The following is a 15,586-nucleotide window of genomic DNA, read 5'->3' as shown; positions in this document are numbered from 1 at the left end:
ATAACAATAAATACTTTTCATAAGCCTGTATTTTTTATTCTTTGATTTGTTCCTGCTTAATTTTTTTTCATTTTTCATCTCAAAAGTACAGCTATATTGTCTAATTCTTGTTTGCTTGACCATGCACATTGTTTCACTGACAATCTTACTGTAAGATTCTATCAGAAAAAAAATTTTTACTCACTTTATTTAATTGTGGCTAATGAGCTGGAACCATAAATCTTCAAACGTCCCTTGGGGAAAAAAGGACAACCTGCCATTTTACCTTTTACAACACATTATAAAACTGTATTTGGTATAAAATAGCTTCTTATAGCAAGCTATAAGAAGGCTTCTTATAGCAAAGAGTTAGAACTCTTTATTTTTATTACTATCTATTTTCATTACTATTGACACCTTACTTTGTTGATGAAGAGTAAAATAGTTCCTTTTGCCTCACATTTATTTTATGAAATATTCTATTATCTTTATTTACACAGAGGGATAGAATTAATCATCCCTCAAGCCATTTAATCTTTCACCATCACTCAAACTGTTTCTAAATAATTCAGAAATTTGTGCTCTATAGACTGGACATCCAATGTATTAATTTAAATCTCTTAATGCCTTATTTTTTTTTATTCTTTTCAGTGAAAGAACGGCACACAGAGCTTTAAACAATAGATAATAGTTTTTCTGGAATATAATCTAAAGATTTAAGTCTCAGTCTCCAGCGACACTACTTTCCTAGATAATTTGTATAGAATGGTTTATATGCATGAGTAATTCAATTCTTTCGAGTCATAATTATTGCCATCACATGGAGTCCATTGGATGTATTCTGATTATATACATCCTTTCAAAATGATAGAGGTCTCCAAAAGATTGAGGACAGTCTTTTTCTTTTTCATGTAATTAAAACTTGATGTTTGTAATAGACTCTTGATAGTGGTAGTTTACAAACTGAGATGACCATACATGCACACACACTGAGGCATCTTCAAGCAAAGAAGACATTAGAGAACAAAGTAAATCTATTGCAGTTGTGCCAATTGTTACACAAAGTTAAGAATTTTAGACAAAGTCACTCTGTATTAAAGCAGGGGCATTTAATAATAAGAACAGGAATGGTTAGGAGGAGAATGTCACGTCAGTAAATTCACACTAGAGTGAATATTTTGTAGGGAGAAGGTTAATTGAAAAAAACATTCATTACTCACATGAACTGGACCTTGAAAAAACATTAATGCTCATTGTAGCAAGTGTTGCAAAGTGTATTAACCTTAGTTTGTTTATGGGGGATAAAAAAGGAAACACTTAAATAAAACCAAAGGTACTAGAAGTGATAGAAAACTGGACTCCATATTCAAATATGAAGAAAAGTTTACAAAATGAAAAAAAGGGAAAATTAAGTCAGAAATTTAAGAATATGAATATGTTGTGGAAAAGTTAGAACAGAATAACAAAGTTAGAGAATATTGTAATGTAGAAAGAATTAGAGGTACTATTGGAAATTAAACATCCACATGAGACACCTAAAAGCCTCAGCAATGTGTGAGCTAAGAAACAGAACCTTGGTTCAGTAACATCTCTATACCCTGAGAAATTATTATGGATTTTCCAGATCCCCCACTCCACTAGACATCAAGGCATGAGAGTAGATGGGATTTTACACAGTTTCATCATATGAGCTATCTCAGGAGCTGATGCTATTTTGAAAGTAGGAATGGTGCCTATACCTTCCCCTCTGAAACTCTAACATTCCACCTACAACTCCCAGCATGAATAAAAGAAGAGTTAGAGACACAGCCAGATGTAAGAAAGGGGGTTCAATGAACAATTAAGGGGACTGAATGATGGTGACGGACTAGTTCAATGTTTCTGTCATCCAGGAAACTTAGGCTGCTTCAAAAACATGGACACAGCTAGGAAGTGGCCAGGCTAGAGGCAAGGGGAGCAATTTCTAGAGTGAGAACACGAAGGTTGGAAGGACGACACACCCGCCCCGAAATCATCTCTCATCTCCATCCAACCTTCCTCAAATTAGACACAAAACAAATAGAGGAGAGAATGTTAAGGGCTTTTTTCTATACTTTCTTCCTTGTACTGTGTTTTTTACAGGTATGTTTTATGTTTCATATTGACTCTTAGGGTATAAACTACAGGTAATGCTTTTCTATATTTATGACAACCGCTTGTACAGAGCCTGACATTTAGTAGCCGCCCTTGTAAGAACCAATAAATTGTTAACAAATTATTGCAAATGAAATAATGCTGACATGAGAGTGAACACTCTAAGAAAAGTCAATATACCTATAGGTATTAAAGCAAAGCTACAAGTGCACAGACATTCAGCTGAGGGCAAAGTGGACTCTAGGGGCTAAGAAAGTGGCACCTGCCATCTTAAAACTGCCACCAAGGCACATGGAAAGTGGAGGATTCATTAAGGAAAGAGTGGTCCTTCCACAGAGATGGATGAACGCCACAGGCAGAGATCTGGCAGGACTGCTGAAATGAAGGTAGAGTCTGACTCTAAGTTAAGGGCTCAAGAGTCATGAAAGAACGCAACCCCAGACCAGATGGGAACATAGCTCTGGATGCTGAAGCCCAAGGAGGACAGGCAAGGGGCACACCCTTCTCCCTCCATACTTTCTACCTCTTCCTTATCAATCTCACTTAAGCATTTTTTTCTCCTGTTCTGAACTTTTATTTTCAGACTCCTAATTTTCTGCAAGTAATAATTTTCCTACATCTCTTCAGGGTCTTTTGTTCTCTGGATCCCAAACTGAATTCTATTTATATTTTACTCTGTCTAAATAAAGAAAAGGAGGGGGCACCTGGGTGGCTCAGTGGGTTAAAGCCTCTGCCTTTGGCTCAGGTCATGATCCCAGGGTCCTGGGATCGAGCCCCACATGGGGCTCTCTGCTCAGCAGGGAGCCTGCTTCCCCCCACCTCTCAGCCTACTTGTGATCTCTGTCAAATAAATAAATAAAATATTTTTTTAAAAAATAAAGAAAAGGAAATAAGGAAGGATAGACTTAGAAAAACTACAAATATAAATTCCAATAAATCACACTCTTGCTAAACCTGAGGCTCAACACTGTCTTCCATAATGGATGTACCAATTTGTATTCCCACCAACAGTGCAAGAGGGTTCCATTTTCTACACACATCCGTGCCAACACTTATTTCTTGTGCTTTTGATATTAGTCATTCTGACAAGTACAAGATGCTATCTCATTGTAGTTTAGATTTGCATTTCCTGATGATTAATCATGTTGAGCAACTTTTCATGTGTTTGTCAGCCATCTGTATGTCCTCATTAGAGAAAGGTCTATTCGTGTCTTCTGTCCATTTTTTTCTGCCATTTTTAATTGGCTTATTTGTTTTGGAGGCATTGAATTATATCAGTTCTTTATGTATTTTGGATACTGTTTATCAGATATGTTATTTACAAGTATCTTCTCCCATTCATTAGGTTGCCTTTTAGTTTTGTTGATCATTTCCTTCTCTGTGCAGAAGCTTTTTAATTTTGATGTAATCCAGATAGTTTACTTTTATTTTAATTTTCCTTGTTTCAGGAGACCTATCGAGAAATATGTTGCTATGGCTGATGTCAGAGATATTCCTATATGTGCACTTCAGGGATTTTTATGGTCTCACATTTAGGTCTTTAATCTATTTTGAATTTATTTTAGGGTATAGAAGAAAGTGGTAAGGTTGCATTTTTTTTTTAATGTTGTTATCCGGTTTTCCCAACACCATTTGTTTAAGAGACCATCTTTTTCCCATCATATATTCATTCCTCCTTTGCTGAGAATTAATTGACTACATAATTGTAGGTTTATTTCTTGGTTTTCTTTCCTATTCCATTCTTTGACCTGTATGTCTATTTTTATGCCACTACCATACTGTACCACTTTGTAATATGACTTGAAATCTGGAATTGTGATACCTGCAGTTTTGTCTGTCTTTTTCAAGGTTACTTTGGCTGTTTGGGGTCTTTTGTGGTTCCATACAAATTTTAGAATTATTTATTCTAGTTCTGTGAAAAATACTGTTGATAACAAAACTTTCAACAATCAAAATTTTGACCTAGGGGTTTCACATAGCTAAAGATAATGACATTCACCTACCTACATATTTTCTCAGTATTTTCTTTAAAAAATACCAAAAAAGTGGGGGGAAGATATATATTAAAGGCCACACACAGCTTAAAGACAGACAACAATGATGTGTCAAAGTGACAGAAAAAAAGAAAAATCACTAAAGCTAATATGTGATTTCTAATGTCTCTGCCCCATTATTACCTTTCCCTGAGACTTTATAGCAAGCAAGCGTAGGTTGAAAAAAACTGCTGGAAATGCAGAAGAAGCTAGGAAAGGGACCTATGGGCAATCTAAAATCACTTCCAGAATAACAAGGACATCTTAGCCTCATATATACAGATGATAAAGTTAGAAGACATACATGTAGAGAAAACTGTTTACAGTAACAACACAGATTATGTGTTTAGTAAATATACAAAATCTATGTAACAGTAATTGTTAAATACTTACTAAATACACACCAAAAAAGTTGAACAAGTGGAAAGAAATTAATCTGTTACTAGAAATGATGACATTTAAAAATATTGGGGTTTTTCCCAATTTATAAATGTCATACTATCCCCCCAAAAATATCAATGTGTTTTATGGGAAATATCAATGTGTGTGTATATGTCATTCTTCACATATATTTTATGTGTTGTGCTGAAATGGACTAAAAACAATGATACTATAAGAGCAATGAGTAAATCTGTAGCCAAGATCTTGGGTTCTAAGTACCATTTTCCAATAAAAACAATCAGGAATCCTTTGGAAAATGGTTGATTCCAGATCTGAAGCTGAGAAAAAACAAAATCAGCCTGAATTATCATGTAGTGCCAGAAAAAAAGGAAGTGCTCAAAAATTGATGAGCCACATAAATAGAAAATAAAAGCCAACATGAAGAGGCTTAAGATGTGGTCTATATATACAACAAAATATTACTCAGCCATCAGAAAGGATGAATACCTAACTTTTATATCAGCATGGATGTGACTGGAGGAGATTATGATGAGTGGAAAAAGTCAATTATCATATGGTTTCACTTATCTGTGGAACATAAGGAATAGCGTGAAGGACATTAGGAGAAGGAAGGGAAAAATGAAGGGGAGGGGGATCGTAGGAGGAGACAAACCATGAGAGACTATGGACTCCAGGAAACAAAGTGAGGGTTTTAGAAGGGAAGGGGTAGGGATGGGTGAGCCTGGTGATGGGTATTAAGGAGGGCATGGACTGCATGGAGCACTGGGTGATATATGCAAACAATGAATCATGGAACACTACACCAAAAACAAATGATGCACTATATGGTGACTAATATAATACAATTAAAATAAAAAAAAATATTGCCAAAAGATGTCAAAAATATTGATTTTCTAACAAATATTTTTGAGTATCTACTACCTGCCAGGCATCATCAGATGACAAGAATACAGCAGGAAGAATTAGAGTAAAAGTCCAAGTCCACTTTTATGACACTAATATTCTTATGAGGATCAGGAAGAGGAAAAACAAACAAATGATCATACAAATAAGAAAATATGAGATAGGAAAAGTAAATTACAATGCAGGCAAGGGTGTAAGGCAATACAATGTCTCTGAGGATATTTGGGGACAGACCAAGTATGTCTTTGCTTACTTTATCATTTTCCCAAGGGAAAATAGGTGCACACCAGCCCCAAATAACTTACCTTCTTACCAGGTAAGTATTCTAGAATTTACTAGATTTATAAATCTTTGTCAAGCAATCCCTTGTCAGCAGTTACCATATCAATCCTAATTACAAAATTCTGGATTAACCCCACAGCAATCGTGTGATATGAAGATTGGGCTAACATGACACTATCAAATGTTCACAGCCCAAAGACAATTTCCCAAGTGATTCTGGAAAACATACTGAAATCTTATCTAAGAATTCAGCATCTTAGTTCTTCTGGGCAATTCAGGTAACCTGATTTTCTACATAATTACTCAAGACAGCCTCTCTCAACAGTATAGGATAGGGAGTATCTGCTCTCTGCAACTAGAATGAGAAAAGTATACCATCCAGGAATTATGCAGTCTTTTATTATAAATGTAAAAACTTCATGTTTTGATATAGCAGTACTGCAAGCAAAAAGCAAGTATACTTGCTATATACTATACATAATATATATATATAGTATATATATTATATACAAGTATATAATCTATATATTCCTAGGGCACATTTCATTTAATAGTACAAATGAAGTGATATTAACAACTACAGGGAGGCTGTTCAAGATGGCAACATAGGAAGATCCTCAACTCTCCTCCCAGTCACAACAAATCTACTGCTACACATGGAGCAATTCCCCTGAGAATGACCTGGAAACTAGATGCAAAGCTCCTCCCCAATAAAGGATAAGTAATTCACATAAACATAGGTAAGAGAGGCAGTAGACCTAGTCTCATCAGAAATAGCTCTGTCACAGCAACCCACAATCAGAAAGGATCTCGTGAATATGGAACTTCTCCCTGAGGAGCAAGAAGTTCATATCCTGGGGCGCCTGGGTGGCTCAGTGGGTTGAGCCGCTGCCTTCGGCTCGGGTCATGATCTCAGGGTCCTGGGATCGAGTCCCGCATCGGGCTGTCTGCTCGGCAGGGAGTCTGCTTCCTCCTCTCTCTCTCTGCCTGCCTCTCTGCCTACTTGTGATCTCTCTCTGTCAAATAAATAAATAAAATCTTTAAAAAAAAAAAAAAAAAGAAGCTCATACCCTACATCAGGTATCCCAACCCTTGGAACTCGCACAGGAGAGACAACTCCCAGAATGACTGGCTTTGAAATCCAGCAGACCCAAAGAGCTGTACAGAACTGAGACCCCACCCTTAGAAGGCTCACACACAGACTCATACTAAAACACAGTGCAAAAGCAGCAGTTTGAAAATAGCAAGACCATATGTGAAGATTCATCAGCTAATCTTAGAGCATTGGCTGGAGGAGCAAAGAACTGTTGGGACTCTCTCCAGGAACAGAGGCAGTGGTGGGCACTGCCTTCCACTTCTATGCTCTTCCACTATCTTGCTCTGACAGTGGCTATATTCCAGCCCTTCACTCTTCTGTGGCCCACTCAAGCCAGCAGGCATATGCAGGCCACACAGGGGATGCCCCTTGAGAACCTGGCTCTGATGGTCAGTGGGGTTTGCATTTCTGGGCCCCACAGGATTGAAACAACCAGAGAAACAGTTCTTGGAGACTAACTCCCATCCTCCAGATGTGCCACAGACAGCCAATGGAGCATATCTATGTCTACCTGTGAAAAAGACCAATTTACTCATCCTAGAGCTTCAGCCTGAGAGGTAGGCTTCAGGTTAACTACATGTCTAGAGGCCACAAAGTTGCTGCAAGTGAACATGGATGCCACTTTTGCACTCACCTTCACAGCATCTTACTTATACCTCCCAAGAAAGATGTTATACACTTTTCTGGAGCCCTAAGTTTTTCAACTATTGCCAAGGAAACATCTCCTGATTACCTGGCCTAGAGGCCAGAAGGGTTTACAGTTGCAGCCCTACAACTGTATGTATTTGTATATATTAAAGGCTACTGCCTGAAAGTCTGGCTTCCCATCAGTCTGAAACTAGGTGTTGAATAAGACCCTTCCCTTTGAAACTTGGACACCTCAATAACAAGAACTTATCAAGAAATAAATCAGGGGGCACCTGGGTGGCTCAGTGGGTTAAGGCCTTTGCTTTTGGCTCAGGTCATGATTCCAGGGTCCTAGAATCGGCCCCGCATTGGACCCTCTGCTCAGCAGGGAACATGCTTCCCCCTCTCTCTGTCTGCCTCTCTGCCTACTTGTGATCTCTGTCAAATAAATAAATAAAATCTTTAAAAAAAAAAAAAAAGAAAGAAAGAAATCAGGCTGCTTAGACAATCACAGAGTTTCAAGAGATACACACAAACTAAGGCAAAGTTCACTGTACATAAGGCCATTCCTTTAATACAAGAAAGGAAAGGGGTGCCTGGGTGGCTCAGTTGGTTAAGTGTCAGCCTTCAGCTCAGGCCATAATCCTGGGATCCTGGGATTAAGCCCTGCATTGGGCTCCCTGCTCAGCGAGATGTCTGCTTCTCCCTCTCCCCGTCCCCACCCCAACTCCCTGGCTTGTGCTTTCTCATTTTCTCTCTCTCTCTCTAATAAATAAAATCTTTATAAAAAGACTAGAAAGGGAAGTGTTTCATCTAATATATAGAAACAGTCCAGAAAAATGAGGCAACAAAAACATGTTCCAAATGAAAGAATAAGATAAAACCCCAGAAAATTTTTAATAAAATGAAGGTAAGGTCTACCCAATAAAGAGTTCAAAGTAATGGTCATAAAAATGCTCACTAAACACTGTGTAAAAATGGAGGAACACAGTGAAAACTTCAACAAAGAGACTAAAAACAAAAGGAAGTACCAAATAAAAGTCACATACAATAAATAAAGATGGACACAATAAATAAACTGAAAACACACACACACACACACATACACACAAAAAATACAAAAACAAAAACAAAACACTAAAGGGGTTCAATCAGACTGAATGAAGCAGAAGAAAAATCAGTGATCTGGAAGACAGGTCAGTGGAACTCACCCAACCAGAGCAGAAAAAAGAAGGCGGAGTGGGGTGGGGGGGGTTTCAAGATAGTTAAGGCAACTTTGTGTTAAAAAAAAATACAAAAGGGTGCCTGGGTGGCTCAGTGGATTAAGCCTTTGCCTTCGGCACAGGTCATGATCCCAGGGTCCTGGAATTGAGCCCTGCATTGGGCTCTCCACTCAGCAGGGAGTCTGCTTCCCCTCCTTCTTTCTGTCTGCCTCTCTGCTTACTTATGATCTCTCTGTCAAATAAATAAATAAAATGTTAAAAAAAAAAAGCAAATACAACAAAATTCACATTATAGGGATCCCAGAAGAGAGAGAGAATGAGTCCCCAGAAGGATGAGAGAGAGAAGAGGCAGAAATCTTTCCTGAAGAAATTATGGCTGAAAACTTCCCTATCCTGGGAAGGAAATAGATAACCAGATACAGGTAGCCCAGAGCTCTAAATAAGATGAGTCCAAAGAGAGCCACATCAAGGCACATTATAATTAAAGTATGAAAAGTTAAAGAAACAATCTCAAATGCAAGAGAAAAACAACTTGTGACATACAAGAGAAGGCCACAAAGCTTTCAGGAGATTCATTTTGCAGGTCAAAGGGAGCAGCATGATAAAGTCCAAGTGCTACAAGGAAAAAACTTCTAACCAAGAATATTCTACCCATCAAGTTTATCATTCAAAATTGGAGAGAACAGAGTTTACAAACAAGCAAAGCTAAAGGAGCACATTGCTACTAAAAGAAAAGCCACTAATTAGTAATAAGAAAACATATGTAAGTAAAAAAAATTTTCACCAGTAAAAACCTTCAGCAAATACACATGATAATAAGAATGGAGTTTAAGCATAACAATAAAGTAAACCACAAGGGAAGAGAGCAAGAAAACTAACGGACTACAAAACAGCCAGAAAACAATTAACATGGCAATGAGTACATAATATCAGTAACTACTTTAAATGTACATGGACTAAATTCTCCAAAAGGCAGACTAGCTGAATGGATTAAACAAACAAACAAACAATACAAGACCCGTATATATGTTATATACAAGAGGATCTTTAAAGATAGACACAGACAAGAAGTAAAGGGCTAGAAAAGAGGTTTTGTGCAAATGGAAACTAAAAGTTGAATAAAGTTACTAAATAAAGTAAATTTTTTTACTTTATTATTTATTATAAATAAAGATACTAAATAAAGTTACATTTATATCAAGCAAAATAGACTTTAAGTGGTCTACTGAAAGACAAAGACAGGTATTACATAAAGGTAAAAGGATTGATTCCACAAAAAGATAAAGCATTTGCAAATATTTACGTACCCAAAATAGAAGCACATAAATACATTAAGCAAATATTGATAGACCTCCAGGGAGAAAGGGACAATAGAACAATAATCAAAGACCTTGACACTCTACTTACTCAATGGATAGATTATCCAGACAGAAAATAAGGATTTTTTTTAAGATTTTATTTATTTATTTGACAGACAGAGATGACAAGTAGGCAGAGAGGCAGGCAGAGAGAGAGAGAGGAGGAAGCAGGCTCCCCACTGAGCAGAGAGCCCGAGGCAGGGCTCCATCCCAGGACCCTGAGATCATGACCTGAGAGCCGAAGGCAGAGGCTCAACCCACTGAGCCACCCAGGCATCCCGAAAATAAGGATTTTTATCTGTCTTAACACATTAGACCAGATGGACTTAATAGATATATACAGAACACTCCATTTAAAGCAGAATACACATGTTTCTCATGTGCACATGGAACATTTCTCCAGAATAAATTATGTTAGGCAACAAAACAAAACTCAAATTTACTAAGATTGAAATCATTTCAAGCATCTTTTTTTTTTTAAAGATTTTATTTATTTATTTGACAAACAGAGATCACAAGTAGGCAGAGAGGCAGGCAGAGAGAGAGGAGGAAGCAGGCTCCCTGCTGAGCAGAGAGCCCAATGCAGGACTCGATTCCAGGACCCTGGGATCATGACCTGAGCCAAAGGCAGAGGCTTTAACCCACTGAGCCACTCAGGCACCCCCATTTCGAGCATCTTTTCTAATCACAATGCATGAAACCAGACATCAATTATAACAATAAGATTAGAAAATGCACAGATATGTTTAAATGGAACAACATGCTACTGAACAATCAATGGATCAATGAAGAAATCAAAGAAGAAATCAGAAAATACCTTGAAACAAGCTAACAATAGAAATCTGACAATCCACAATCTATGGCATGCAAAAAGAGCAGTTCCAAGTGGGAAGCACCTATCAATACAGGTGTACCTCAAGATACAAGGAAAATCTCTAACAATGTAACCTTTTACCTAAATAAACTAGAGAAAAACAAAGTTAGAAGGAAGAAAATAATAAAGATGAGAGCAGAAATATATGAAATAAAGACTAAAAAGTCAATAGAAAAGGTGAAATTAAGAGTTGATTCTTTGAAAAGATAAAATTGATAAACATTATAGACTAAGAAGAAATGAGAGGACTTAAGTAAATAAAATCAGAAAGCAAAGTTACAACTGATGTCACAAATTCTAAGGATAAGAGACACAATGAGCAATTATATACAAGTAACCCAGACAACCTGTAAGAAATGGACAAACTCCTAGAACATACCATCTTCCAAGACTGAATCATGATGAAATAAAAAGGTCTAATAGACTAACTACTAATTAAGAGATTCAGTAAGTAAATAAAAACCTTCCAACAAACCCAAGTCCAAGCCCAGATGACTTCACTACTAAATTCTACTAAAAGTAGAAGTTTATCAAACATTTAATGCATGTCCTTCTCAAAATTCAAAAAAACTGAATACAAGACAATGCTTCCAAATTTATTTTTTGAGGTTAACATTATCATAAGACCCAAAACAAGAGCACATCACAAAAAGAAAATTATAGACCACTATCCCCAGTGAAGATAGATATAAAAATCCTTGGCAATACAATAATAAAGCAATCTAACAATACATTAGAAGGATCATACAACAATCAAATGGGTTTATTCCAGGGATACAAAGATGGTTTAACATACACAAAAATCAATGTTTAGATACATTATCAAAATAAAGGATACAAACTCTTCTTTAAAAAAATTGTAAAACAATAATAATAAAATGCAAACTCTTCTAAAAAATGTAAAAAAGGATAAAAATCTTATCTCCATAAGTGCAGAAAAATAATGACAAAATTAAACAACCTTTTATGATTAAAAACTCTCAATAATGTTGATATAGCAGGAACATACCTCAACATAATAAAGCCCATCTGTGAAAATTCCACAGCTACTAGAATACTGAAATGTGAAAAGCTATGATCAGGAACAAGACAAAGATACCTACTTTGCCACTTTTATTCAAGATAGTATTCAAAATCCTAGCCACAACAATTAGGTAAGAAAAAAATATAAATAAGATGAAAACAGATGAGGCAAACCATAAGAACTCTTAACTCTGGGGAGCCAACTAAGGGTTGCTGGAGGGGGAGGGTGGGGTAAAAATGTGATTTCACTTATATGTGTGCCAAATAAAAACAAACATACATAATAAAACCTAGACCCATAGATACAGAGAACAGATTGTTCTTTGCCAAAGGGGAAGTAGGTTGAGAGTTGGGCAAAATGGGTGAAGGGATTCAAGAGGTATAGACTCTCAGTTATAAAATAAGTCATGATAATGTTATGTACAATATGTTGACTAGTCAACAATATTAGTCAACAATAACATATTGCATTTTTGAAAGTTGTATGAGTAAATTTTTAAAGTGCTCATCCTTAATAAAACAATTTTTAATTTCATATGATGACATACAGTAACTAGATTTATTGTGGTAGTCATTTTGCAGTGTATGCAAATACCACATCATTATGTTACATACCTCAAACTAATTTGTCAATTATTCCTCAATAAAAAATCTTTAAAAGGAAAAAAATAGAAAATAGAAATAGAAAAAAATAGGAAAAAAATCTTTTTTTTTAAAGAAAAAAATTCAGAAGTTTTCCTTCTGTTTCTATTTTTTGAAACAGCTTCAGGAGAATAGGTATTATTTCTTCTTTTGAATGTTTGGTAGAATTCTCCAGGGAATCCGTCAGGTCCTGAGCTCTTATTTTCTGGGAAGTTTTTGATCACTTCTTCAATCTCATTATTAGATATTGGTCTATTCAGGCTGCCAGTTTCTTCCAGAATTAGTTTTGGAAGTTTATAGGTTTCCAGGAATGCATCCAGTTCTTCTAAGTTGCTTAACTTATTGGCATATAACTGTTGATAATAATTTCCAAAGAGCTGAAACAAATAATCCTAAAATTTGTGTGGAATCAGAAGAGACCCCAAATTGCTAAGGAAATGTTGAAAAAGAAAAACAAAATGTTGCCTGATTTCAAGCTTTACTACAAAGCTGTGATCACCAAGACAATGTCATACTGGCACAAAAACAGGCACATAGACCAGTGGAACAGAGTAGAGAGCCCAGATATGGACCGGCAACTCTATGGTCAACTAATCTTCAACAAAGCAGGAAAAAATATACAGTGAAAAAAGACAGTCTCTTCAATAAATGGTGCTGGGGAAATTGGACAGCTATGTATAGAAGAATGAAACTGAGGAAAGAGCCAAGATGCCCTTGAACAGGCGAATGAATAAAGAAGATATGCTCCGTATATACAATGGATCATCCATCAGAAAGGATGACAACACAGACAAGACTGGAAAAGATTATGCTGAGTGAAATAAGTCAAGCAAAGAGAGTCAGTTATCATATGGTTTTGCTTACTTATGGAGCATAAGGAATAACACGGAGGACATGGGGAGAAGGAAAGAAGTGAGTTGGGGGGAATCAGAGGGGGAGATGAACCATGAGAGACTGTAAACATTGAGAAACAAACAGAGGGTTGGGGCAGGAGGGGGGTTGCTGGGTAAGCCTGGTGGTGGTATTAAGGAAGGCATGTATTGCATGAAGCACTGGGTGTGGTGTATAAAATAATGAATCTTGGAACAGTGAAAAAAAATTTAAAAAAAAAGAAAAAAATAACCCACAAGCCCAATTTCCTTCCCTTGTCCTCATTTGTCTATGAAGAGTATTTGTGATCTAAAAATTTCTCCTTTGATGGCTCCTAGTATTTCTGGAAGTGCCTGGGGGTGTTTGACATATATAGGCTGATCTAACAACTAGTTACCCTAAGGCAACTGCCATATCTTTTCTATTCTCCTTTTCCACAGATGTCTTCATTCAAAAAAAGCTTTGTGACAGTACCTCAAGCTTCTGCTACCTGAAGATCCCCATTCCCAGAGAATGCCAGTATTTGCAAGGCTGCTTTCTACTCCTTGTCCCCAATATCATCATTCGTTAAGTTGCAAATTCTTGGAAGAAACTAGGAAAATGTTCCCTGCTTTACTCTGTGTTATATTGTTTCTTGGTTGACAATCTTCCCAAACCCCACAAGCCAATGTCAATTCAAGAAAATAACTTGAAGTTCTAATGTACAGTACAGGCATTACACAGAATACTGTATTGTAATCAAACTTGCTAAGAGACTAGACCTTAATTATTTCAACCACTAAAAAGAGTTACGTGAAAAGATAGTGGTGCTATTATTGTTAGACGTCAATCATACAATATATAAATGTACCAAATCAACGTCTTGTACACCTTGAATTTATACAGCATTCTAGGTTAAGTTTCTTTCAATTAAAGAAGAAAATAACCTAACTCCATCTGGCTTTTTTTTAGAATAACCTTCCATCATGGATCAAAGCAATAAAGAAAAAAAAGCCTACAAGGTAGAGCATTGTTATCCCTTTGGTGTCATTCTTCCCTCAAAAGTTGAGAAGCACAGTTTCCCCCTCTCTCATTCAGTTAAGAAAGGGAAAAAAATCCCTTTTATATTCCTTGAGGCTATATCAGACACATTTATTTCTGTGTAGCTCAACTGGGACAACCCACTATCTCAGCTACTAGCATTTCCAGATGTTTTCCAGTTATGAGTAGGTGCAAACTATATGTCACTACTGTTATTTTTTAAAATGCTTTTTAAATTGTAAAACATTTTATAAGTATTAGCTATTGTGATTTGATTAAGTCTTTACCAGAGTTTGTAAAGACTGGTACTCCAGAGTTATTTTCCTATATTACTTTTCAATAGATAAAACCTTTCCTGTCCCAGCAGGAAAAATAAAAAGTTATTTTTCATTTACAACTAATTATGTCTGATGAAACTTAGGAATACCTCTAAAGTAGACTTGTCACAATTTTGCATAACTGGCTTAGATAGCAGCAAAGGTACACTAAAAACTCTGGTGAGAAAGGGGGGATGTGGCTAGGTCAATGGTAGAGCATGCAACCCTTGATCACAGGGTCATGAGTTCAAGCCTCATGCTTGGCACAGAGCTTTCTTAAAATAGTATTAACAATAAAAACAAACGTAAGAAAATACACAATGCCTAATACAATGGACTATACCCATGTGTCTTCTCTTACTTTGCCTTAAACACACATCTCTTATAGTAGCCCCCATATTACATGATTACACTCACTTGTATGACTAACTCCCCCAGAACTGGGCTCTACTCTACTTTGTATCCCTAGAGCTAGGAAAGTTTCTAAACCCATAATACTCAATATTTATTTGATGGGTAGCAGAATGAAAAAGTTTTTTTAAGTGCTAGGGTTTGGTCTAGATCAGACACCTCAAATCAGAAATCCATATATTAGGTCTTGCCCATAACTGAAGAATAATCTACCATTTTCAGAAGTTTACTCTAAAAAAATTCCTTATTTTCAACTTTTCTTCAACATATCAACACTGGTCCCACATTTACAAGAAGGCGTCAATCAGCTGGAGGTGAGTTGCAGCTGTCCTGATTAGTACAACACTGTCTCTCACTGTCTCATTTCACTCACTGACATAACCCATTCAACAC

The sequence above is a fragment of the Neovison vison genome, chromosome 13, assembly GCF_020171115.1.
Source record: "Neovison vison isolate M4711 chromosome 13, ASM_NN_V1, whole genome shotgun sequence".
Lineage (NCBI taxonomy): Eukaryota > Metazoa > Chordata > Mammalia > Carnivora > Mustelidae > Neogale > Neogale vison.
Note: the sequence above shows the minus strand (reverse complement) of the source record.